This window comes from Trichosurus vulpecula, chromosome 3 (genome assembly GCF_011100635.1).
Source record: "Trichosurus vulpecula isolate mTriVul1 chromosome 3, mTriVul1.pri, whole genome shotgun sequence".
NCBI classification, from domain to species: domain Eukaryota; kingdom Metazoa; phylum Chordata; class Mammalia; order Diprotodontia; family Phalangeridae; genus Trichosurus; species Trichosurus vulpecula.
The window spans coordinates 85,408,869-85,432,732 of record NC_050575.1 but is presented as its reverse complement, the minus strand read 5'-3'; the positions used below and the strand labels follow the sequence as shown (position 1 = coordinate 85,432,732).

The 23,864-nt window shown below is 41.5% G+C and overlaps 1 long non-coding RNA gene across 4 annotated transcripts in view; it reads right to left on the bottom strand.

The window, feature by feature from the left end:
* Window positions 1-13,063: 13,063 nt before the first annotated feature.
* Window positions 13,064-23,864, bottom strand: part of LOC118843726 — an 80,732-nt gene continuing 69,931 nt past the window's right edge. The window contains exons 4-5 of one of the 4 annotated variants that reach the window (XR_005009937.1): window positions 21,794-21,957; window positions 13,064-13,341 (exon numbers count right to left, since the gene is read on the bottom strand). This is a non-coding gene — a long non-coding RNA (uncharacterized LOC118843726). Of the gene's footprint in view, window positions 13,342-21,665; window positions 21,958-23,864 lie in introns of those variants that run through there. The other 3 variants (XR_005009936.1, XR_005009935.1, XR_005009938.1) reach the window with 3 other exon arrangements.

The window sequence follows — 23,864 nt, the reverse complement described above, 5'->3', positions numbered from 1 at the left end:
TGCTGTTCTATAGGATTAGAGATGATTGCTCTAGAAGGGAATTCTATTTTTTTTGGTGAGGGGAAGGCAGGGCAAGTGCAGTTAAGTGACTTGCCCAAGGTCACACAGCTAGTAAGTGTGTCAAGTGTCTGAAGCTGGATTTGAACTCAGGTCCTCCTGACTCCAGGGCTGGTGCTCTACTCACTGCACCACTGAGCTGCCCCTAGAAGGGAATTCTAGCTCCCAAAGGGTGCTAGACCTGGAAAGGACCTCGGAGGCCATCTAGTCCAACCTTGTCATTTGACAGATAAGAAAACTTGATATCCAGGGAAGCTGAATGACTTAACCAGGGTCTCACAGGTAGCAAGTGTCAGAACCAGGAATTGAATTTATTCCAGAATGAGTACTCTTTCCATTGTACCACACTGCCTCCTAAATTGCTTTGTGTGTTAGCCTCTTTCAGGGGTGGGAACCTGCAGCTTCAAGGTCATACGTGACCCTCTAGGTCCTCAAGTGTGGCCCTTTGACTGAATCCAAACTTCACAGAACAAATCCCCTCAATAAAAGCATTTGTTCTGTAAACCTTGGACTCTTTAAAAAGAATGTAAACTTCCCAAGGGCAGTATTTTATTATTGCGTTCTCCATGGTGCCTAGTCCAGTGCTGGGTACACATGAAGTACTTAATTGCATTGGACTGAATAAAGTGATTCCATGGCACAGATGTCTAGAATGGACTTCTAATGAAACAGCATTATATTTCTTGTGTGTCCATAAGCTTTATGGAATTTGAGTGATTAAGTGCTTACTATGTGCTGAGCACTGGGGATACAAAAAGGGGCAAAAGACCATCCGTGCCCTCAAGAAGCTTGCCATTTAATGGGGGAGACAACATTCAAAGAAATATATAAGAGTAAGCAATATACAGGATAAATAAGAGATAATTAACAGAGAGAAGGCACTGGAATCAAGGAGAGTTGGGAAAGACTTCCAGCAGAAGATGGGATTTTAGTTGGGACTTAAAGAAAGCCAGGGAAGGCAGTGGGCAGAGGTGAGGAGGAGAGCATTCCAGGCATGGGGGACAGCCATGGGAAATGCCTAGAGCTGAGAGGTGGAATGTCTTGCTTGGAGGAGGCCTGTGTCAGTGGCTTGAAGAGTACGTGTTGGGGACTAAGGTGTAAGAAGACTGGAAAGGGAGAAGAGGGTCAAGTTATGAAGGGTTTTGAATGCCAAACAGAGCATTTTGTATTTGATTCTTGAGGCAATAGAGAACCATTGGAGTTTATTGAGTGGGGGTGGGGGGAACATGATCAGACCTGTGTTTTAGGAAGAGAACATCTGTGAAGAGTAGGATATAAGGATAAGGCAGGTATAGAAGGATTGCCTAGCAGTAGTGAGGGCCAAGCTGGGGTCGTGTAACATAAATTTGTGGTGAAACCTATCAGAAACTATTGTATGATTTTCTCCACCTTTGTTTAGCAGTGTGTGTGCAGGAGCGAAGAAGTCAAATGATGGGAATGAATCAGGGTTGATTGAAAGAGCACCAGATTGGGAGGGTCAGAAACTCTGGGTTATAATTCTGGATCCACTACCAACTAGCATTGTGACTTTATTTTTTAAATTTATTTATTTATTTATTTATTTTTAGTTTTAGTTAACAACATTCAGTTCCTCAAGTTTTTGAGTTTCAAATTTTCTTCTTCCCCCTCCTTACCCAAGACAGCATGCAATCCAATATAGGTTCTACATATACCTTCATCATAAACATATTTTCACAATAGTCAAGTTGGAAAGAAGAACTATAACCAATGGAATGAACCACGAGAAAGAAGAGACAAAACAGAACAAAAACAAACAAACAAAAAAGAGAGAGCAAATAGTTTGCTTCAATCTGCATTCAGACTCTGTAATTTTTTCTCTGGATGTGAATCACTTTTTCTATCATGAGTCTTTTGGGGTTTTCTTAGAACCAACCTTGTATTGCTGAGAAGAGCCAAGTCTATCAAAGTTAGCCATCAGAGATACCATATGTCTGTAATCATGTGTACTGTTCTCCTGGTTCTGCTCCCCTCACTCAGCATCAGATCATATAAGTCTTTCCAGGTTTTTATGAAGTCCATCTGCTCCTCATTTCTTATAGCACAGTAGTATTCCATTACATTCATATACCGCAACTTGTTTAGCCATTCCCCAATTGATGGGCATCCCCTTGTTTTCCAATTTTTTGCCACTGCTAAAAGAGCTGCTACAAATATTTTTGAACATATGGGTCCTTTTCCCACTTGTGTGATTTCTTTGGGATACAGCCCTAGAAGTGGGTCAAAGTGCTGGGTCAAAGGGTATGCACATTTTTATAGCCCTTTGGGCAAAGTTCCAAATTGCTCTCCAGAATGGTTGGATCAGTTCACAACTCCACCAACAATAGCATGGTGACTTTAAACAAATCATTCCCCTTCTCTGGATGTCAGGTTTCTCTTCTATATGAAGAAGGAATTGACTTAGATGATTTCTAAGGTCACATCTGACTCTGACAATCCACGTTCTCTAACTCTGTAAATGAATTGTGGCAGAAGGAGAATTCAGTTTAGAATGGAAGGGGAGAAATTATGTGATACAAGAAGACATAAAGAAGCTTCCAAAGAAGATTCAAAGGGAGCCTGAAGGGCTGAGCTCCTGGTAAACTAGGGCTTAGCAGGTCTAATGATGCTGCAGAAGTTGTATGTGAGTCTTTCTGGACAGGTTCCCCCACAAGGCCAGGAAAAGGAGGCAATGACCAAAGATACCCTTGCCTGATGCTATCAAATATTTTATCAACAAGGCCCCATGGGAAGTGTGACATTGATTGCTTCTTGGGGTTGCCAAGAAATTTAGCAGGGCAAAAGACCGGATTGAAGGGAGAGCTTCAAAAATCAGTACTTCTTGATGGCTTAAAAATCAGCTGGAGAACGTTAAAGTCACGCAGGACTGAAGTCAGATGACTCATTAAAATTAGTGCTGGCCATAATTAAAAACATACCGACCCAAAGATCATGAGAAAAAGCAGACCCTGAGAAAACCCCTTGACGTTACTTGCTCACACTCTTGAGTGAAAATACAGGCAGTTTGTGGATGCTGATATTTAGGAGAAGCATCAGCCCTTCCTTCTCAGGGCTTCTCCTTTCCCATATAATCTCTTTTCCCTTCCACAACTGACATGTCAGAAACATGATCACTGTGTCAGTGACCCTGTTATATTTGCAAATGATAGATTGTCCCTAAGCCTTAACTACATCAATAGGTCAATAGCCAATAGAACTCAATTAATTCAAAATTAAGATCATTTACCTCCTCCATGAAGCCCTCCTTGGTGATCCCTTTCTCTTTCAAACTCTAGAATGTATGCGCCTCTGAGTTAATGCTTTTTAAATCATGCTTTGAATAATCAGTTAACTTCTCCTTTTTATATCTTTCCTTCCAAGCATTTAGAAAGGGAAGCAGTAATTACTAAGAGCCAATAAAAGTTCATCAGGAATAAGCCATGTCAAAGAAACCTAACTTCATTTCTTGTCATGGTTTCCAGACTGGGAGATCAGGGGAATATTGTAAATTATGAGTTTTTGTTGTTGTTCAGTCATTTCAGTTGTGTCTGACTCTTCATGACTCCATCTGGGGTTTTCTTGGCAAAGGTAATAGAGAGGTTTGCCATTTCCTTCTCCAGCTCATTTTACAAATGAGGAAACGGAGGCAAACAGGGTTAAGTGACTTGCCCAGGGTCACACAGCTAGTAAGTGTCTGAGGCTGGATTTGAACTCTGGAAGATGAGTCTTCCTGACGCCAGGCCTGACGCTCTATCCACTGTGCCACCTAGCCACCTAGTTTACTAGTTTACTAATACCTAGTTTACTAATACCATGGTACTAGTAACCATAAGTTACTAATATCATGTCAAGCATATTTAAATTTCAACAAGACAGTCAGTGAGTCAGTCAACAGGCCTTTATTAAGAATTTACTATGTGCCAGGCACTGTGCTAACATAACTGCTAACATAACATTACTGGGAACCCAAATACAAGTAAAAAGAATGACAGTTTCTGCCTTCAAGGAGAAGGCATTCTAATGAAGGAAGGTAACATGTAAAAAGAATCTTAAACCAGTTGAGGAAGATATACTTCTCCAGAGAGTGTGATGGAGAAGACTAGAGTTCAAATGAAGGAAATGGCTGTAGGCTTTGGGACCCCTAACGGAGGTTCTAGAAAGGGCCGTCCAATCAGAGGAATGGCCCCAAAAGGCAGAAGGTGCTTCTGAGCTGTGAATCCTAGGACTAAAATGATCTTACATGATGAAGAGGTCTCTGCATCCTGACTATAAGGAACCCAAAAGTCATTCCCTCTTATCCTTTATATCCTTGTTTTTGAGGCAAGATAGAGAGACGTGAGCTAGATAACAGTGCAGTTAAATGTATTTGGAAGTGATCAAATGATTGAACCCAAAATACTGGTGATGAAAAGAGTGATGCCATCCTGGAGGAAAGACTCTGGCAGAGACTTGTCCCCAGAGATTTGTCCTTGGCCTCATATTGTTCAATGTTCTTATCAATAACTCTGAAGGTAAAGATGGCATGCCTATCCCATTTTCAGATGGTGTAAATCTAGAACAAATACCTAAGAAATCATTCAGCAGAATAGGGACCGATAAAGAACTCAGTAGGATAGGCAGATGGGCTGAATCAAAGACCATGAAATCTAAAAGGGATAAATGTAAAGTCCCAACATAAATAAGTTCAAACAATCAATTGCATGGTTTGAGGGAGATGTGCTTAGGGACCAGTTAGTGTGAAAAAGATTTGAGATTTTAATGTTAAATATAAGTCAACAGTATGGTATGGTGGCCAAAGAAGCAATGAGATCTTAGGCTGCATTAGTGGAATCATAGTGTTTTAATGAGGGAGGTGACCATCTTGCTGTCCTTCAGGGGATCTGATCAAACTCACTTAGGTATATTATATTCGCTTCTGGGCATACCTTTTGAAAAAGCTAGAACAAATTAACAAGAACAAATCTAGAGAATGGTGACTAGTATCATAATGGTGCTATTAACTGTGCTATATGAGTATTAGTTGAAATAATGTGGGATATTAATATGGAAAAGTGAAGACTTATGAAGGACACAATAATGGTCTTCACATATTTAGAGGGCTATCAATGGAAGTGGAATTAGTTTGGATCTACTTGGATTTAGAGGACACATGATAGAAGAATCGAAGAGGTAAGTCAATCAGGATCAATTTAAAGGAAATTTCCAATAATTAGTACCTTCCCAAAACAGAATGTATTATTTTGGGAGGTAATGGTTTCCCCATTATTATCAACCTTCGAGCAAGAGATGGATGTGGGCACACAGGTTAACAATCTCTTCATTTTCCACCTGGCTGCTCTCCCTTGGACTTCTCCATCATGGCTCATGCTAAATACTGCCTTCTACCCCCCTGTTTAGCTTCCTTTTGTATGTTGTCTTTTTGCATTAAATGGTAAGCTCCTTGAGGACAGAAACTGACTTTCACTTTTGTATCTATATCACTGGAACTTAGCACAATGCCTGATACACAGTAGGCACTTAATAAATGCTATTGAATGATTGACTGACATTGTAAGGGAGGTTTCTACTAAGGTATAGGTTGGATTAGGAGCTTTGCCTGTGCCTCCAATTCTGGGAATGCTCACTACAGAAAACTATTCATTTAGGCCTTGCAGCGCTGGAGGCCTGTAAGAAGAGAAGAGAGGTGCAAGTATGGCTCTCTGCATGGACAGGAGGCTTCTTGGACAACAGGTTTGTGCACTGGGATGGCGTCTGCAAAATTTGGCCATGTAGGGTTCCCTTTATTTTAAGTTATGCCGTGTTTTAATTTGTCCTTACCTCATCCCTTTCATAGAGCCCTTGAGACAGAGATGGAGCAAGTGTTAATAGCACCGGAGTACTGAGTCCCAACCAGGACCACTGAGGAAATCAAGCAGGTTTGTGAATGGAATTTCTGATTCCCCAGTCTGCCATGTTGCTCTCCATAAATTAATCCAAATGTCATATAAGACCTCATTCTCTAACCCTCTCTGGTCAGATTCAGGTTGAAATCTCTTCGTTTCTATCAATTAACCAGCCAAGAAACCTTTGTTGAGTATCCACTAAGGGAAATTTGCTATTTTAAGAGTTGTAAAAGATACAGAGGTGCAGTGGATAGGATGTGGTCTTTGCTCTCGAGGATGGAAAGAAGCAAGCATTGATTAGGTATCAGGTGCTATGCTAAGCACTGTCTCGTTTAATCCTAACAGCCCTGGCAGATATGTATTATTATTATTGTCTCCATTCTACAGTTGAGGAAACTGAGGCAGAAAGGGGTTAGGTGATTTTCCCAGGGTCACTAGTAGGTGTCTGAGGCTGAAATTCAAATTCAGATCTTCCAAACGCCAAGCTTCCTACTCGCTTCACCACCTAACTGCCTCCCAAGGATACCAAATGAGTTGATATGTCCGGATAGACAAACGTCAAGTCCGATGCTCTTGAAGTAATTCAGAGCAGAGAAGTTCATTGATTAGAAACCCAGAGGCACACAGAAAGACAGCTGAATTTTTATGGGTGCTGTGACCTTTGGTGAGAGCTCAGCCTTTATAATAATTCAGTTCAACAAATATTTAAGAAGCGTCTAATACACAAAAGGCATTGTATGCTAGGCACTGTCAGTCTCTGACCTCATGGAGTTTACATTCTACCAGAGGAGAAGAACCCAAATATCAGTGAATGCAAAGTATATAACAAAAAATAGAAAATAATTTCGAACGGAGAGGCAGCTAGGTGACCCAATGGATAGAGTGCCAGGTCTAGAATCAGGAAGACTCATCTTTCTGAGTTTAAATCTGACCTCAGCCACTTCCTACCTGTGTGACCCTGGGCAGGTCACTTAACCCTGTTTACCTCTGTTTCCTCATCTGTAAAATGAGCTGGAGAAGGAAATGGCAAATCACTCCAGTATCTTTGCCAAGAAAACCCCAAATGGGGTCATAAAGAGTTGGAAATGCCTGAACAACAACAATTTTGAGGAGAAGAGAGGGCTTTACATACTCTCAAGAGAGGGGAGTGAGGATCAGAAAAGGCTTCATTTTGGAGGTGGCACTTGTTCCTTGGAGGAAGCTAGGGATTCTGCATGGTGGAGGTAAGAGGAAGAGCATTCTTGACCTGAGGCCTACCCTATTAATATAAAGGCATGGGAGCTGGAGATGAAAGGTCATTGATGGGGAAGAGCCCCATTTTGGCAATGTTTTCAGGATTATTAGGTATTTTCCTCACAACTGTGCATGCAGGACAAAGATTGTTCCCTGCATTTTACAGATGAGGAAACCGAGACCCTGATCGTTGAAGAGAGTTGCCCAGTTACACAGATAGTAAATAACAGAGTCAGGATTCAAACCCAGTCCCATTGACTTCAGGTGCAGGGCATGTTCTATTGTCTCTCTAGAAGAATAAAAAAGCCCATTAGAGGGGTGACTTTCAGGCCTACCTCCCTGTGACTGGACTAAGCAATAGAAAAAGCCATGTTTCCTTCAATGAAATAAGTAGCTTTGTTGTGGGTACCAAGTAGGGTTTTCATCGTTTAAAGCAGTAAATCCTACAGCAAAGAATGAACATTATGGTCATTTTTTTGGAGGGGGGAAGGCAGGGCAATTGGGGTTAAGTGACTTGCCCAAGGTCACATAGCTAGTAAGTATGCCAAGTGTCTGAGGCCGGATTTGAACTCCAGGGTTGGTCTTCTACTCACTGCACCACCTAGCTACCCTGACATGATGGTCATTTAATTAATTCACTTAAAAATCTTTTATTAGAAATTATATTGAACATCTACAAAAACAGTCGCTTAGTAACTATTTACATTTGAATTATTTTCAATTAATCCATTTTTTACATGAATACTTGTGTTTATGGAGTTTTTCTATAGCTACTCTCCCCCATTGTGGTGTAGGGGGAAAGTGTGAAACGGAGCTTGATTTAGATCCTGGCTTTGCCACTTATTAGCTGTTTCGGTGTGGAAGAATCACTTCATCTCTCTGGCAGCTCGGTGATGTGTTGGATAGAGTTCTGGCCCTGGAGTCAGGAAGAATTGAGTTCAACTTGACCAGACGTACTTGGACAGGTCAAAACTTCTGATTGCCTCAGTTTTCTCTACTGTAAAGATGGGAATAACAGCAGCACCCACCTTGCAGATCTGTTGTGTGGATCAAATGAGGTAACAATATTTGTAAAGCACAGTGCCTGGCACATAGTAGGTAGTATATTAATGTATGTAGTATATTAATGCTTAGTTCCTTCCCCTTCCAGGCCTCAGTTTCCTCATCTGGAAAGTGAGGGAGCAGGATAAGTACTCTATCTAATGTCCTTTCCAGCTTTAGCTCTATGCTATTATGTTAGTTTAGACATATCCTAAAAACTAAAGGAGTTGTGCATACACTGTGTGACTTTGGAGTTCAAAGGAGGTCTTGGGGGTGGAAGGTTAGGGGTCCGGGAAGGCCATTTACAAGAGATGGGGCTTTGAGCTGGTATTGTGATTCCAGCTCCCAGAGAACTCTGTTTTTCCTGAAATGACAACTTGGCTTTATATTGTGTCAGGCCACTGACCGGGAGATGGTTTCTTTCCTGTGCCCATTGGTCTTTCGCTAGGCCTTTTGCTTTGTCCATTGTCTTAGGGCAGAAAGACTCATCTATGCCTTTGCATCTTGGGCTCACTGGATCCTACTATGCGCTGAAGCTTAGGGAGCAGATTAAATTCACAATGAAATCTCTATAGGCACCTGTAGCCATTGTAACAAGGTTATGAGTTGATGCAATAGCCCATCATTTTAAACAGTAAGATAAACTTCTGTGGCCTGTCCTAATATCTCTAGCTTTCTGTGCAAAGCCTTAACATAATATTGTAAGCCCCTCTTTGAGCATCATGTAATTTTTATTGGCTTCCTTTGCATTTCCTCCTATAACAAGGGCCAGATACCCTTAGCACCTGCGGATAACTGGTTTGTACAAGACACTAAGCTTCAGAAGACTCTTTGGAGAAAGTACCAGGGAGGTGGTAGTTAGGACTTTCCCAGCACAACACAAAATCTGGAGCACTCTGAGTGTAGTGGGGAGGTTTTCTGCCTCTTGGGCCTTTGGCCTTGGGCATCAAAGAGCCTCTTCAATCCTCCTTTTTGCCTGACCCATTTGGAATGACTTTTTACCACTTTCTGGCTGTCTTTTGCAGAAAGCATCACTGAACTGCAGAAAATTAGCACTGGAAGGGATGTTAGAGACCACCCCTAAGCCAAAAATGTCAACAGAATAATAGGCCGTGTTAAGAGAAGGGTTTCCTGAATGGAAGGTGAATATGTCTGTCCTTTGCCCTGGTCAGACCATGTATAGAGCCTTGTGCTCAGATCTGTGTGCCATATTTCAGAAAAGATGCTGCCAAGCTGTTGAAGTATCCAGAGGAGGAGGTGGTCAACTAAGAGGGTCAGGAAATTAAAGTTCCTACTTAGTGAAGGCATTATAGATTTTAAGCCTGGAGAAGAAAAGACTCTGTAAGGACTGATAGCTGTCCTCAAGTATATGAAGGATTGTCATGGGGGGAAAAAGAGGGATTAGACTTGTTCTTGGGAAAAGACAGGAGCAAGAAGCAGAATTTGAAGAGAGGCAGATTTGATTCAATATATATGGGAAAAAACACAAAACAAAATAAAACGAAACACTCCCTAAGCATTAGAGCAGTCCAAAGTTGGATAGGCTGCTTCATATTGCTAATGGGATTTGTCTTCAAGTGGAGCACAGATAATAAAATATGGAGTGGAAAAAATGAGATATTCCTCATTGTCACCTCTTTCACCATTGTGGAGGTATTCAGGGAACTATCATTTTCACCAATGAGGATAATCTTATGCAAATGACACAGGCTTGAACCCAGGGTAGCTTCTCTCTCTCTCTCTCTCTCTCTCTGTGTCTCTCCATCATCTATCATTCTATCTATTTATTTGTTCATTTATTTGTTTGCTTATTGCAGCTAATTTGGGTAGGTAAGGTGGGAGCAAAAGTACAGAGGAGATGGAACGTAATTTTTCATTGCAAACTGATATGAAGTTAATGTTCTAGGCAGACTGTCTAGACATTCACTGACCTTGGGTACATGGCATGGTCCTTTCTGACTTTGCTTATAACTTTAGGTTAAAACCATCATTGGTAAGATGAAACATTTGGAATAAGCATGTCTTTCAAATGTAAAATCCTAGGAGTCTGTGCCTGGCACATATTGGGGTGGAAGAATGGGAGATAAACTCTAGGTATAGAAGAACTTCTCCAGGCTGCTGCTTCTCTGTCTTTTGCCCATGTTTCTGGCTTCTTAATAGCCTTTATTTCCCTCCTTTTCTGCCATTACCCTTCCCTTTTCTGTCCATCTCATATGTTTTAACTTCTCAGAAACCCCCAAGTAACAGGAAGCAAAGATAATATGGTCAGAGTTGAGCTTGGATATAGAGTTAGAATTATAGAGGATTGGTAGGAAAGCCCTTCTCAAACATAGAGTAAACCCTAGCACCAGAATGAAGAGTGACTCTCTATCTAGGTAACTTGTCCTACCCAAAGACAGACACTTTTTTTTCTTCTAAGTTTCATATAGGGATAGTCTCTTTTCAGCTGTCTGACCTTGAGCCACATTCTACAGATTTATATATTTAGGAAAGCTCAAAAAGACTTAAAATGATTAAATACTGTATATTTTAAGGAAAGCTACAAGATGAAAAAAATATGTACAACTCCCCTTGGCAAAATCTAAGATATACATATCTTTCTCACCAGAATCCATTTAGGCACTGAATTGCCTCTGGGAAATCAAATAGGACAGGCTTGCATTCTTTCACCCACATCTTGGGTTTGGTTTGTTCTTTTTTTTTTCCCATGGTCCTTTCTGAGTCACTAGCAGAAAAGTAGATGCATTTTCTTGTCTGTGTACTTGTGGTATACTGGCAGGTGTGGCACACCACTATGGTTGGCTATAAACTCATGTACAGTGAGACCTCATGGTTAGCCTGGCTGGGGGTAGAAACATGGTCGCAAAGCCATTTCTGTAAAAAGAAAAATAAACCAACAAAAACAACCCACAAATTTGTTATTTGAAACTTGGATGCCTTTCCTCTGAAGAGCTGAAGTGGAATCATCAATTTGAATTTTCTTTTGGCATCTTGCTTACTCTTCCCTGTATTTTCCCCAATCCAGTTTCATCATCTCTCAGTGCCTTTCAACAATCCAGGAGCTAGAATGTGGACGTGGCTAAGTTCTCAGAGCTCATTCTTTTAGACCTAATTTACAGCAAGTTTTCAAGTTGATTATCTCCCCGTGTATCAGAAGAAATCACTTCTCTTCTCAAACTTCCCATTTAAATTTATGAGCAATGACCAACATAATGACTGTGATTCCGAGGGACTGATGATGAAGTATGTTATCTATCTGCCTCCTGATACTGAGGAGATGGATTCAAGGCACAGAAGGAGATATACATTTTGAGGGCATGGACAATGCCAAAATTTGTTTTGCTTAACTATGCATATTGTCATAAGGATTTCGTTTTTTGTTTTTTGTTTTAAACTGGAAGTAGGTGAGAGAGAAAGAAAAATAAATTCTTGTTACAAAAAAAATAAAATTAAAGATAAAAAAATCATGAGCGATTATTCTTCCCCTCACAAAGTTAGGACCATGGAACATATCCTGAAAATATGCCACCATCCATTAAAAGACATAAAACAACTAATTCTGCTTAACCGCTAGACCTTGGCTTGTTTTCTGTCAGCTGAATGTATTTCTAGTCACATTAACACAACGATTCATCTCTAGTTTAAATTGCTTGATATGAAAATGAATATGGAGGATGGTGGGGGTTTGATCCTCTGGTTTCTGTTGGTGTTATGACAGCTGGACTGGCTTCTGAGGATGTTGATGAGTGATGGCTTCATCAAAACTACTTTTCTCTGGTTCTTATTGTGAGAGGAAAAAAAGAAAAGTGAGCTTGTTTGTGCATCATTTCAGGGTGAGAAACAAGGTAGGGAATGCGCAATGTGGGAGAAATGAGCCAGATATTCAGGGAACATTGGGTTTGTTGTAAGGACTATAGACAACATTAAAAAGTGGTAGCTGGAGAAGAGACTGGAAAAGTTGGAGTGGAGCTTGACTGTCAGGTCAATGAGCATTTATTGAATACTTACTTGTATAGGGGATGCAAAAAAAATTCAAGTATTGGGGGAAATCCCAAATAATTCCTCTTCGTGAGGAGCTCACAGTCTAGTGGAAGAGATGGCATATTGGCAATTATGTATAAACAAGATATATGCAAGATAAATTGGAGATGTTTTTCAGAGGGAAGGCATTAGCATTAAGGTGTGTCAGGAGAAGTTTCTTTTAGAAGGTGGGACTTGACTGGATACCAGGGTAAGTTATTCAGAATCATAGGATCATAGATCTAAAGGTAGAAGGAATCTCAGGGGTCAATTAGATAAAACCCCTCATTTCATAGGTGGGGAAATTGGGGTAGGTCCATGGAAGTTAAGTGACTTGCCAAACCTTATATAGGCAGTCAGCATCATAGTTAGAATTTGACATTAAGGCCTCTCAGAAACATGATATTGGGTTATAGCCAGTCTACAAGCTTAGTTAAAGCTAATCTTGTTGCGGTACAACACATCTAGATTTAGGAAAATATTCTTAACCTTTTGTTGTGCCATGGATCCCTTTGGTAGTCTTGTGAAGCCTATGGATTACTTTGTAGAATAACGGCTTTTTAAAAAATCCTGATTGAAAGAAAAGCTAAATTCCAATCAGAGGGTTAGTGAAAATAAGATGTAATATTTTCCCATATAATTTCACAGACACCCTGAAATCCACAGACTTCTTGGGTGTCTGTAGACTCCGAAGTAAGAGTTTGTGGTGTCAATGAATTTGTGGGTGTTGGTTCTATGTGAGAAGGGCAGCCTCGGGTGATAGAGAGGGCCCGAGATCCAAACATAGCTCCCCCATCTTGGAATGGAACCCAGCAGCTAACTGGACCAACCAATAACCAAAGAAAAATCCATCCTTTATTGTAACTGACAAGGGCTCTTCCTACTTTTGTATTTATTTAACATTTCGGAAGCTTTCCCTTCCATTAAGCTTCTTTGCGTTGCTCTTAGCTCTGTCTCTGGGGCCAACCAGAACAAATTGAATTGCTTTTCCACATGCCAGCCCTTCACATGCTTGATGACAACTATTGTGGTCTAGCCTGAGTCTCCTCTTCTCCAGATGAAGAATCTTCAGTTATTTTGTGGGGAGCTAGAATCTCCTCATGGTCCCAATCTGTGAACACAAAGATGTAGATAGTTCAGTTTGCTGAGCATGGCACCCAGAAGAAATGAGTGCTGACCTCTTCATCTACCTCCATTCCCTCTCAGCCGGTCTCCTTGGCAATACCAGGTTCAGTGTTCTCCCTTCCTCTAAATACATAGCATGGAGGGTTGTTTATCCTATGGGAGAGGATCTCATCTTCCTCAATTTAAACCAGGCTGGACAGAAATCCAGAAACGGCTATTTTGGCCAAGAAATACCTAGCATTGGCCCTGGGATCACCCCTTTATCTCACTGGTCCAGTTTCTTCATATGTACAAACAGAGGGTTGGACTAAATGCTATTCAAGATCTCTTCCTGGTCTAAATATTATGATACTAGGTTATTGAGAAAAACTTGACTTTTTTTGAGGGGGCACATCTCTAGTCTTTTTTAAAGTATATTTTTTAAAAAATTATTTTATTTTTAATTTATGGAATAAAACTAGCATTTCCATAACATAGTATTATATCAAAAAGATGATTGTACATAAAACTGCAAATTTATTATCTCTTGTCTTTTGAGGTTTGGGGAAGGAAACCCTTCTGAGTATCATCAGAGAGTGTTATTGGTAGGCTGAAAGTATGTAACCCAAGACAATTCTGATGTTTTTATGGACTGGGTATACGCAGAGACTAGAGAGTAGTCAAATCAACGAGCATTTATTAAACGCCTACTGTGTGAAATCAGTGAGATAAAGTGCCTACTATGTATCAGGAACTGTGCTAAGCACTGGGGATGCAAAATATGAAAATAAAAAACTAAAAACAGTTCCTGTTCCCAAGGAGGTCCTTGTCCAAGGCTGGGGGTGGTGATGGGGAGACAACATTCAAACAACTCTGTACAAACAGGCTATATACATATATACATTGGAGATAATCAGCAGAGGGAAGGTACCAGCATTAAAGGTTATTAGAAAAGTCTTCTTGTAGAAGATAGGATTTTAGCTGGGATTGAAGGAAGCCAGACAGTAGAGATGAGCAGGGAAAGAATTCTAGGCCTGCTACCTGGCAGTGAAAATGCCTGGATCTGAGAGACAGAGTGTCTTGTTTCAGTAACAGCAAGGAGGCCAGTGTCACTGGATCCTGGAGTACATGGGAGTAAGGTATAAGAAGAATGGAAAGGTAAGTGTAGGTAGGTTATAAAGGGCTTTGAAGGCCAAACAGAGGATTTTATATTTGGATACGATAGAGAGCCACTGGAGTTTCTTGAGTAGGGGAGAGACGTGGGCAGACCTTTGCTTTAGAAAGATTACTTTGACAGCTTTAGGAAGATTACTTTGGACTGGCGTAGGGAGAGACTTGTGGCACGGAGCCCCACCGGCAGGCTATTGCAGTATATTAGACCCGGGGTAATGATGGCCTGCACCAGGGTGATGGTAGTGTCAGAGAAGAGCAGGGGGCATAAACCAGAAATGTAACGCCCAGATAGCTGCCAGATGGTGAGATAAAGCTATAGCCATGCAAACTGAGAAGATAGGAGAACCACAGCTGCAAACAACGTGGCACAGCTGGAAACAGCTGGGAAACACCAGCAGCAGGCAGACCAGCCTGGCATGCCATAATTAGGGGTGGGGAAGGCTCTTTTAGACCAAAGACTGTGGCCAACCAGAAACCCATGAGGCAGTATCTCTGAGTGCCAGGCTGCGCTCCCAGTGGCTATGGCCACAAACCAAACAACAGTGTGTGTTCAGGATGGAGAGAACTGTTCATCATACATCTAGATCATCAGCCATGACCACCCACATGTCATCTCCTTCAATGACTTCTTGGCATAGTGGGTAGAGTCCTGGCCTTGGAGTCAGGAAGACCCAAGCTTAAATCTTGCCTCCAATGCTTACTAGCCTTACGACCATAGATCAATTTGTTTACTCTTTCTGAGCCTCACTTCCTTACCTGTAAAATGGGCATAATAATAAGAGCAGTACCTGCCTTGTGGGGTCCTTGGGAGAGTCAATTGAGATAATCTCTGTAAAGGACTTTGCAAACTTTAAAGTGACAGATTAATTATTATTATTATCTATGAATCATCGAAGACAGTCATGCATCTGAATGGGTTTGGATATTCTCCTGGCATCCCAAATTCAACATGTCCGAATTACCAAACAGACTTTTCTCTCAGTTTGTCTCATTTTGTTAATGGCACCAACATCCATCTTCCCAGTCACCTGTACTTGGATCCTTGGAATCATCGCTTTCATCCCTGTCCGTCTTGTCAATCCTGCTTGCTGGAATCTACCCTCTTCTTTCTAGTGACACTGACACCATCTTGTTTCAGGATCTTATTTCCTCTTGTCTCTATTGTTCTAGAACCCTTCTTATCAATCTCCCTGACTCTTAATTCTCACTCTCCAATTTATCTTTAGGACAGCTGCCAGAATAATTGTTCCAATGGCCAGATCTTATCATGTTACCTTAGCTTGTCATCTTATCAAGACTCACTTGTCTTCAGTGGCTTTCCATTGTCTACTGACAAAAAAAACCAAAAGAACTTTTTTTTACCCCTGGGATTTAAGCTCTGCTCATTCTGGTTCCAACCTACTTTTCCAGGTTTATTTCACTCTACGTATTTTAAATTTAATCTATATTTTTAATATTTTCTCCATCACTTTCTTAAATCTGGAAATCAACAAAACAATAAATCAAGCCTTGATTTGTGTTTGCTAAATGCTCACACTGGAAATTTAACAATTGGCTCTCTTGGGTAAGAGGCCTTTGGAGCATGCCCAGATCACCTAGTGGCCCTTTGTATACTCTATTACTTAGGGTGGAGGTGTGTAGCCTCCTCTAATTGACTGCATCTTTAAAACTGTCCAGACATGTAACACTGATTATCATGGCCCCCAATGCCTGGAGGCCAAGCAATATCACATTTCACCTCTCCCCCAGGATTTTCTGGTATCTTGAATGGGGATGTGGGATGTCCAGGCTCTCTGCCAATGACCCTACCCCCTACTGATAGTGTTCCCTCAAGTGTAGGAGTGGTGCCTAGCACCCCAGGTCCATTTAGTCACTTAACACTTGGATTAGCTTCTACAAATTTTCTCCCTCAATACATGGGGTTTAATCATACTTGCCCACATATCACCTCAGTCTGTGGAGAGGGGAAAGGGATTAGGTTCATAGTTTAGCTCAGTTCCTGGAGCATAGTACCAAACTCCAAATCAAAACCTTCCTCAGGCTCGAGTAGCAGGCACCCTGGCTTCTCAGGGCTTTTCTTCTAGTCTGGCTGGCTAGCTACACCCTCCTGCCTAGAATCCTGGCTTCAAGGTCATCATGACTCAAACTCTCAAATCTGGTATGTCTGTTGGGGATCACCACCTGCACCCCAAAAAGGAGAAAGACAACACAGAACATAAACAAACACTCCCCCCATGCTGGTCCCATTTCTCAGAGTTGAAGTAAAAGAGAGAGCACAGAAGGAAGTCCTTCCCCTCACCCCATTTCATGGTGCCCAGGCTATGGCTGAACTGCGATCTTCATCTTCTGTATACATCAGGAAAGAGCATGAGCCAAAGAGACCCATTGTCTCTGTCTACTTTTAAAGACAGCCTTTCCCAGCTATGCAGCCAGTCAAAGGAAGCTCTACCCACCCATGCATGCCTTCCACCCATAGAGTGCCTCCATGGCACCTCCAAATGTTTCCAATTTTTAGCTGTTACAAAAAGTGCTGCTATAAATATGCTGAAGTATGTGAGCACTTCTTTTTCTTATCAGTTGTTTCCTTGGAGTATAAACTCAGTAGTGGTTTCAGAGTCACTTTATTTGCACAATTTTAACCTGGTTTTCAAAATGGTTGTACTTAAAAGAAAAAAAACAGCTTATGAGGAAACTCCCAAGGCAGCTTATTTCTGTGGACCTTAATGGAGAATGCTTATGAGGGTTCTTTTCTGTTGATGACACCAAATTTATTAATATTGATGAATGTTATTAAAATCAGTGCCAAAGATAATTTTTTTAAAAAAAAGTGGTTGTACCATTTCACACCTCCACCAACAATGAATTAGTGAGCCTGTCTTTCCATAACCCCTCCTACATTGACTGGTGCCATTTTTTTTTTGCCATTTTTTGCAATTTTCAGGGTTTTAGGTGAAACCTCAGGATTGTTTTGATTTGCATTCCTTTTATTAGTGATTTGGAACATCTTTTTTTCATGTGGTTGTGAATACTTTGCAGTTCTTTTGAGAACTGTTTGTTCATATACTTTGATCATGTATTTACTGGGGAATGGCTATTAGCCATAAAGATATAGATATGGATATGGATATGAGTATGGATATGGATAGATAGATACATAGATATACATATATAGTTTATATATCTTGGATACAAAATCCTTAACAGAGAAATTTAACATGAGGTTCACCTCCCCCTCCCCCATTTAACCACTTTCCTTCTTGTCCTAGATGCAGTAATATTGTTTGTGTAGAAGCTTTACAGTGTCAAATAATTAAATTATTTGTTTTATCTCCTATAATTGTCACTGGGTTGGTTAAACTCAGATTTGCAGGATAGGTCACACTGTGCTACATCCTGAGCTCCATTGCTTTTAGGAAGATATTGTTCCATTCTCTCCTCCTTTTTCTAGTGGGTGCAGAATAATCTTGCATTATTCAAACATCCTTTCCTTTGTATTTGAAGGTCTTTCTCCTGATGGCTTGCAGAACCTGCTGTTTCTGAATTGAATTGTTAAATTTAACCAGTATTTGTCTTGGAGTTTCCAGCCTGGACTTTTTTGTGGAGACAATCTGTGAACTCTTTCAATTGGAATTGCATTTTCTATGTTCAGAAGTTCTGGGCAGTTCTCTCCTATTATTTCCTTCATTGTAGTGTTACCTCTTTTTGTCCTCTTGTTTTCTTCTAGGAGACCTAGGATCCTTGTTTTTGTCTATGCATTCTGTCAGTAGGTTTTGCTTGCATAGTGAGCAATTTTTTTAAAGTTATTAGCTTTTTTCCCTTTTCTCCTAGGTTGCCTTTCATTTCTATGCGCTTGCATTCCCAATCCATCATTGTTTCTTTTGTTTCATTGGTGAGATTTTTCATTGCAGATTCAAGATTTTCTATTCTTTTCATTATTTTTGGTGTTCAGGACATAAATTCTACTCTCATAATTCCCATTTCTTTTTTAAACCACTTAGGAATAGCACGTCATGGCTCCATGTTCTCCTCAAATTCCACAAGGTCTTCTCTGTCTTACCAAACGTTGGCTCATTTTTTGGCAGTATTTATTCATAGACGCTTGAACTCACTTACTAGATCTGGAAGTAATTCCTTCTGTTGTTTCTGTTTTTCCTGTTGATTTATCTGTTTATGTTCAAGGTTTTTTAGTTTCCTTCTTTCTGAAATCTTTCGTACTTTCAGTCTTTCCTTCCTTATTTTCCTTATCACTCACTTCCTGAATCCCTCTCCTCTGATTATGGTTTCCTTAGGGGCTGGATCTCAAAGCTCTCAGCCTCCTCCCTTGCTGGACAATTCATGATTCACCAGTTTAAGTCTCTGCCTCATCTGACTTTTGAGTGGTCAAACTGGACCCAGTAGGATGCTGTACTCTGCCTCAGGCTTGGTGGAGTGCTGCACAGCCCCTCACAAGCAGGGTGTACTGTCCTCGTTCTGTTCCCTAGTCTGACACTGGCATTTCAGAGCCTGCTTTCCCCAGCACCAACAGTTCAGAGCTTTGCAGAGCTGGTACTTCTGGGTTGGAGCCCCCAGCAGGCTCTTGCTCCTAAAGAGCCTGGCCAAGCTGGTTGTTGAGGCTTGAACAAACTTCCATAGCCTGGATTCAGGGTATCTACAGCACTGGAAAGAGGGATTGAGGAATGGAATGCAGGGGTGGTTTTTGATGTAAGCCTGTGTTGTGTCTTTGGATCTGCTAGTGTGGCCTGGCTGCTGGTAGCTTGGGAGGTTGAGGGAGGGGTGCTGAGTGAGTGAACATCAATTCCTGAATTTGAGGAGATATTTTTATCCTTCTTTTGGATTCTGGGTGTTCTAAATCACGGAAACAGCTGAAGTTGCTTTATCTTTGGCATATAATTTCTATTTTGGAGAAGTTTGAGAGGTATTTGGGATTGGAGAAATTGTCTATTCCATCATCTTACTGCTCACATCACCTGGAAGTTGGGAAATGGAGTTGTTTTGGGGCCATCCAAGCAAGGGAACTCCCCATTGGTACTTAAGGGGGCCATGTGGGTGTGGATCCTTAGAAAAGAAGCAGAAAATCATAAAAAGCCTGGAGGCATTCTGGTATATGGAAGACCTCTGACTTTCTAGAGCTGGCACCATTTCCTGGGAAGGAGGAGCAATACATTGGGGAGGCAGAGCAGCAAAATTGGATGAAGAGAACTGACAGAGGTGGAGACAATATGGTAGAGGCTACAGATGGCAGTGACCATAACTGGATGGATGCAACCAATGCTGCTTACTAGGAATGGATGATTGTGCCAGCGAAGCAATAGAGGTCTGCAAGACCAGAGACTGAGGAATGAGACAGGGAGCCACAACTGAGGAGAATCCAGAGAGAAAGATCAACTTCCAGGGAGTTGGGGGCCCTGCCAAAGAGAAATGAGGCAGAGATCCTGATGGGAGCAGTGAATTTCAAGCTTCCTCCCTCCCCTAGACGAGTATTATAAATTCTGAAGTCTATACAGCTCCCTAGGGGGAGGCAGAGGTCCACTGGAGAGGGAAATGAGTCATAACTCTACTGGCTTGGGTATCTATCCTTTTTGTATCTTTTGTTATGTGACGAAACTGGTTTTATGTTTGATGCTTTGGGAACCTGGATAACTGTAAGGGGGACTGGCAATGGGGCACCCTGAAAGAATACTGGTTCTGGAATCAGAAGACCTGGGTTCCAAATCTGTTTCTCACCAGCATGGTCTTAGGCAAGTCATTGAAAATCCCCAGGCATTCCTTTCCTCATCTGTAACATAAAATAAAATAAAATATTATTTCATTCTAGTTCTAAGACCTAATCATACCATGACACACAATAACATTTCCAGGTTTCAACTGCTTGGGGGCAAATGATCTAGAGAGGCTGTGAGCTCTTCACTTTCTCTCCCTCCACTCCCAGCCAAAGCAATCCTTGAAACCAAGAGGGAACCTCTGACACAAGCCAGGTCTAAATAGAGCACCTGAAGTTGGGATTGCTCTTAGAAACTATCTTATTCAACTGTAACATGAGGCCCAGAGGAGGGTAATGACTTGTCGCATAGGCATCAGATCACACAAGGGGGATTCAAACCCAAGTCTCGTTCCTCCAGATCTTGTTTCTTTCTAACAGACCCCTGGCTACCTTCCAAAGCTTCCTTGCTTCTCATTTATGTGTTCTCTCTATTAGACTCACTCTTAGTCTATATAGACTCCTATACTTGGCTGTCTTGTCTATCGCACAGAAGGGCCAAGGTTCTGCATCTCCTCTCCCGATGGTCCAGGTTCTGTTGTGTGGACAGTAGACTACACTACTGGCTTCTGGATGTTTCCTTCTTATTCTCAGTCACACGGGGATTAAGTTGATTCCAATCAATTCAATAAATATCTATTAAGTAGCAAATTCTATGAGAAGCACTGGGAAGATAAGGACAAAAAAGAATCATGCTGTTTTCTAGGAACTTATCTTCTGTTGGAGAGATACAACATATATGCAGATAAACAAATATAAAGCATACACAAAGTTTGTTCAGTTGTTTTTTGAGTGGTATTTGACTTCACCCCGTTTTTATTTGCATTGCGTTTATGTGGTTTTTTTTTTTGTAAAGATACTGGATTGGTTTGCCATTTCCTTCTCCAGCTCATTTTACAGATGAGGTAACTGAGGCAAACAGGGTTAAGTGCCTAGGTAAACAGGCAAGTGCCAAAGTCTTCCTGATTCCAGGTCCTGTGCTCTATCCACTGCCCCACCTAGCTGCCTCATATATAAAATAGCACAAGTTAATTTCTTTTTTTTCTTTTTAAAATTTATTTATTTAACATATTTAGTTTTCAGCATTGATTTTCACAAGAGTTTGAATTACAAATTTGCTCCCCATTTCTACACTCCCCCCCACTCCAAGATGACATATATTCTGGTTGCCCTGTTCCCCAGTCAGCCCTCCCTTCTGTCACCCCACTCCCCTCCCATCCCCTTTTCCCTTCCTTTCTTGTAGGGCAAGATAAATTTCTACGCCCCATTGCCTGTGTATCTTATTTTCTAGTTGCATGCAAACATTTTTTTTTGTTTTTGAACATCTGTTTTTAGAACTTTGAGTTCCAAATTCTCTCCCCTCTTCCCTTCCCACCCACCCTCCCTAAGAAGTCAAGCAATTCAACATAGGCCACATGTGTATCATTATGTATAAGCACAAGTTAATTTCAAGAGGGAGAGTGCGCTAACACCTGGGGTGGTGTAGAGTGGTGATGAATCAGGAAAGACTCTGTGTAGGAAGAAGTACCTGAACTGGGCTTTGAAGGATGCTAGGATTCTGTGAGGTAAAGATGAGGAGGGAGGGCATTCCAGATGTGGAGTGAGAACAGGGATGGGGGCCACTTTGGCAGAGTCATGGACGGGTCAGAAGAGAGAATGTTGAGTTCCAGGGAATAACCAAGAGCAGTCTGGCTAGAATGAAGAGTACACAAAGGGAAATAATATGAAATGCAATTAGAAAGGAGGTAGGTGGAAGCTATAATGGAGAACTCTTTAAATGCCAAGCCAAGAAGTTTGTACTAGTTCCTAAAGGCAATAGGGAGCCACAGAAGACATTTGTTTAGGTAAGATGTGGATGGATCCTGGCAAATTCAGTGCTAGAAAAACAACTCTTTCCCCCCCATCTCCGTGCTTCTTCTCCCCTCCCCTCCCCCCCTGCCCCCACCCCCAGAGCCCTCAAGCCCTCAACTTTTTCATGCTGTCCCCTTCTCTAGGGGAGTTAATCTACTCACCTTCAGGACTTTCTCCTTTGGGGGCAGGTCTCATCCTTTTCCCGTATGATAGCTCTTCAGACAAATTTTAAATTTTTAAATTTAAATTTAAAGACAAGTTTTTATGACTCCCCCTAAATGTTCTCTTCTATGGGTTAAACTGAGGACAACTAGGTGGCACCAAAGTGCACAAAGTGCTGGGTTTGGAATCAGGAAGACTCATCTGCCTGAGTTCAAATCTGGCCTCAGACCCTTACTGGCTGTGTGATCCTGGGCAAGTCACTTAACCCTATTTGCCTCAGTTTCCTCATCTGCAAAATGAGCTGGAGAGGGAAATGACAAACTACTCCAGTATCTTTGCCAAGAAAATCCCAAATGGTGTCAGGAGTATGACTGGAAAGAAAACAACTGAATAAGCTAAACACCTCCAGATTGTTGGGTGGGAGAGTGAAAAGTGACCTGACCCATGACAGCTGGCTAGACCATGCTTCGTGTCCCATCCGCCCCCCAGCCCATCACTCCATCCATCTATCCACTCAACCTAGGAACATTTCTGCTTTTTCTTTTTCATCATCCTCATCTTACAGATGAGGAAACAAGGCCAAGAAAGAGACTTGACTGCAGTCACATTAATAGTATGTGGCAGACCTAGGGTTTGAACCTAGAACCCCTGACTCCAAATCCAAAGCTCTTTTCACTACACCATACTGCCAGCTTCTCTATGGAGTAGTCACTCTGTAACATCTCTGAAAAGCAGCCATCCAGTCTTTTCCTGAAGTCCCCCACTAATGAAGAACACACTGCCCCCTGAGACAGTCCATTCCACTTTTGAATGGTTCTAATTATTAGGAAGTTTTTCCTTATAGTGAACTGAAATCTATCTATTGTATCCATTGTTCCTGGCTTTGTCCTCTGGGACCAAACAGAAGTGCAATTCCTCAACCATATGACAGTTCCTAAGATCATTGAAGGCAGTGGTCTGTCTCCAAGTGGTCTCTTCTAGAGGTTAAACATTTCCACTTCCTTAAATTTGTTCTTGCACAGTATGATTTTGACTCCTCTTGCCAACCTGGTCATCTTCCTATGATCAGAGTCTAGCTGGTCATTATCCTTCTAAAAAGTATGATACCCAAACACAGCAGGGGCGTTTAATCATGAAAGGCAGAAAGATTGACTTCCCCAAAGTCACCCACTCAGTGGAAGAGCCACTACTCGAATCCAAGTCCCCTCACTTCCAGCTTTTGAGCCAAACAAGCTTTTGAGTTTTCCTCATGGATTCTGTTCATTCGTGCCTAGTTCCTGGAGGTCTCACCTCTCCCCATCATAGCCTTTCCTGTCTACCATCACCACCCTAACAACAACCCCAACACCAACAAAAACACCAATAACTTAACTACAGTCTTTCCTCCTTTGCATAGATGGAAAGTGGGGTGGGGGAGGAGACGATAAATGGTTGTTCTTATAATTAGGATAATGTGGGAGAAATGCCAGAGGAAGGAATTGGAGAGGCCAAGCTATGTCATTCGTTCCCAGACACTGTAGCAGAGGATGAGGATTAAGTTACTCTCCAAAAAAATAATTAATGAAGGCAGTGAAATAGAGCACATT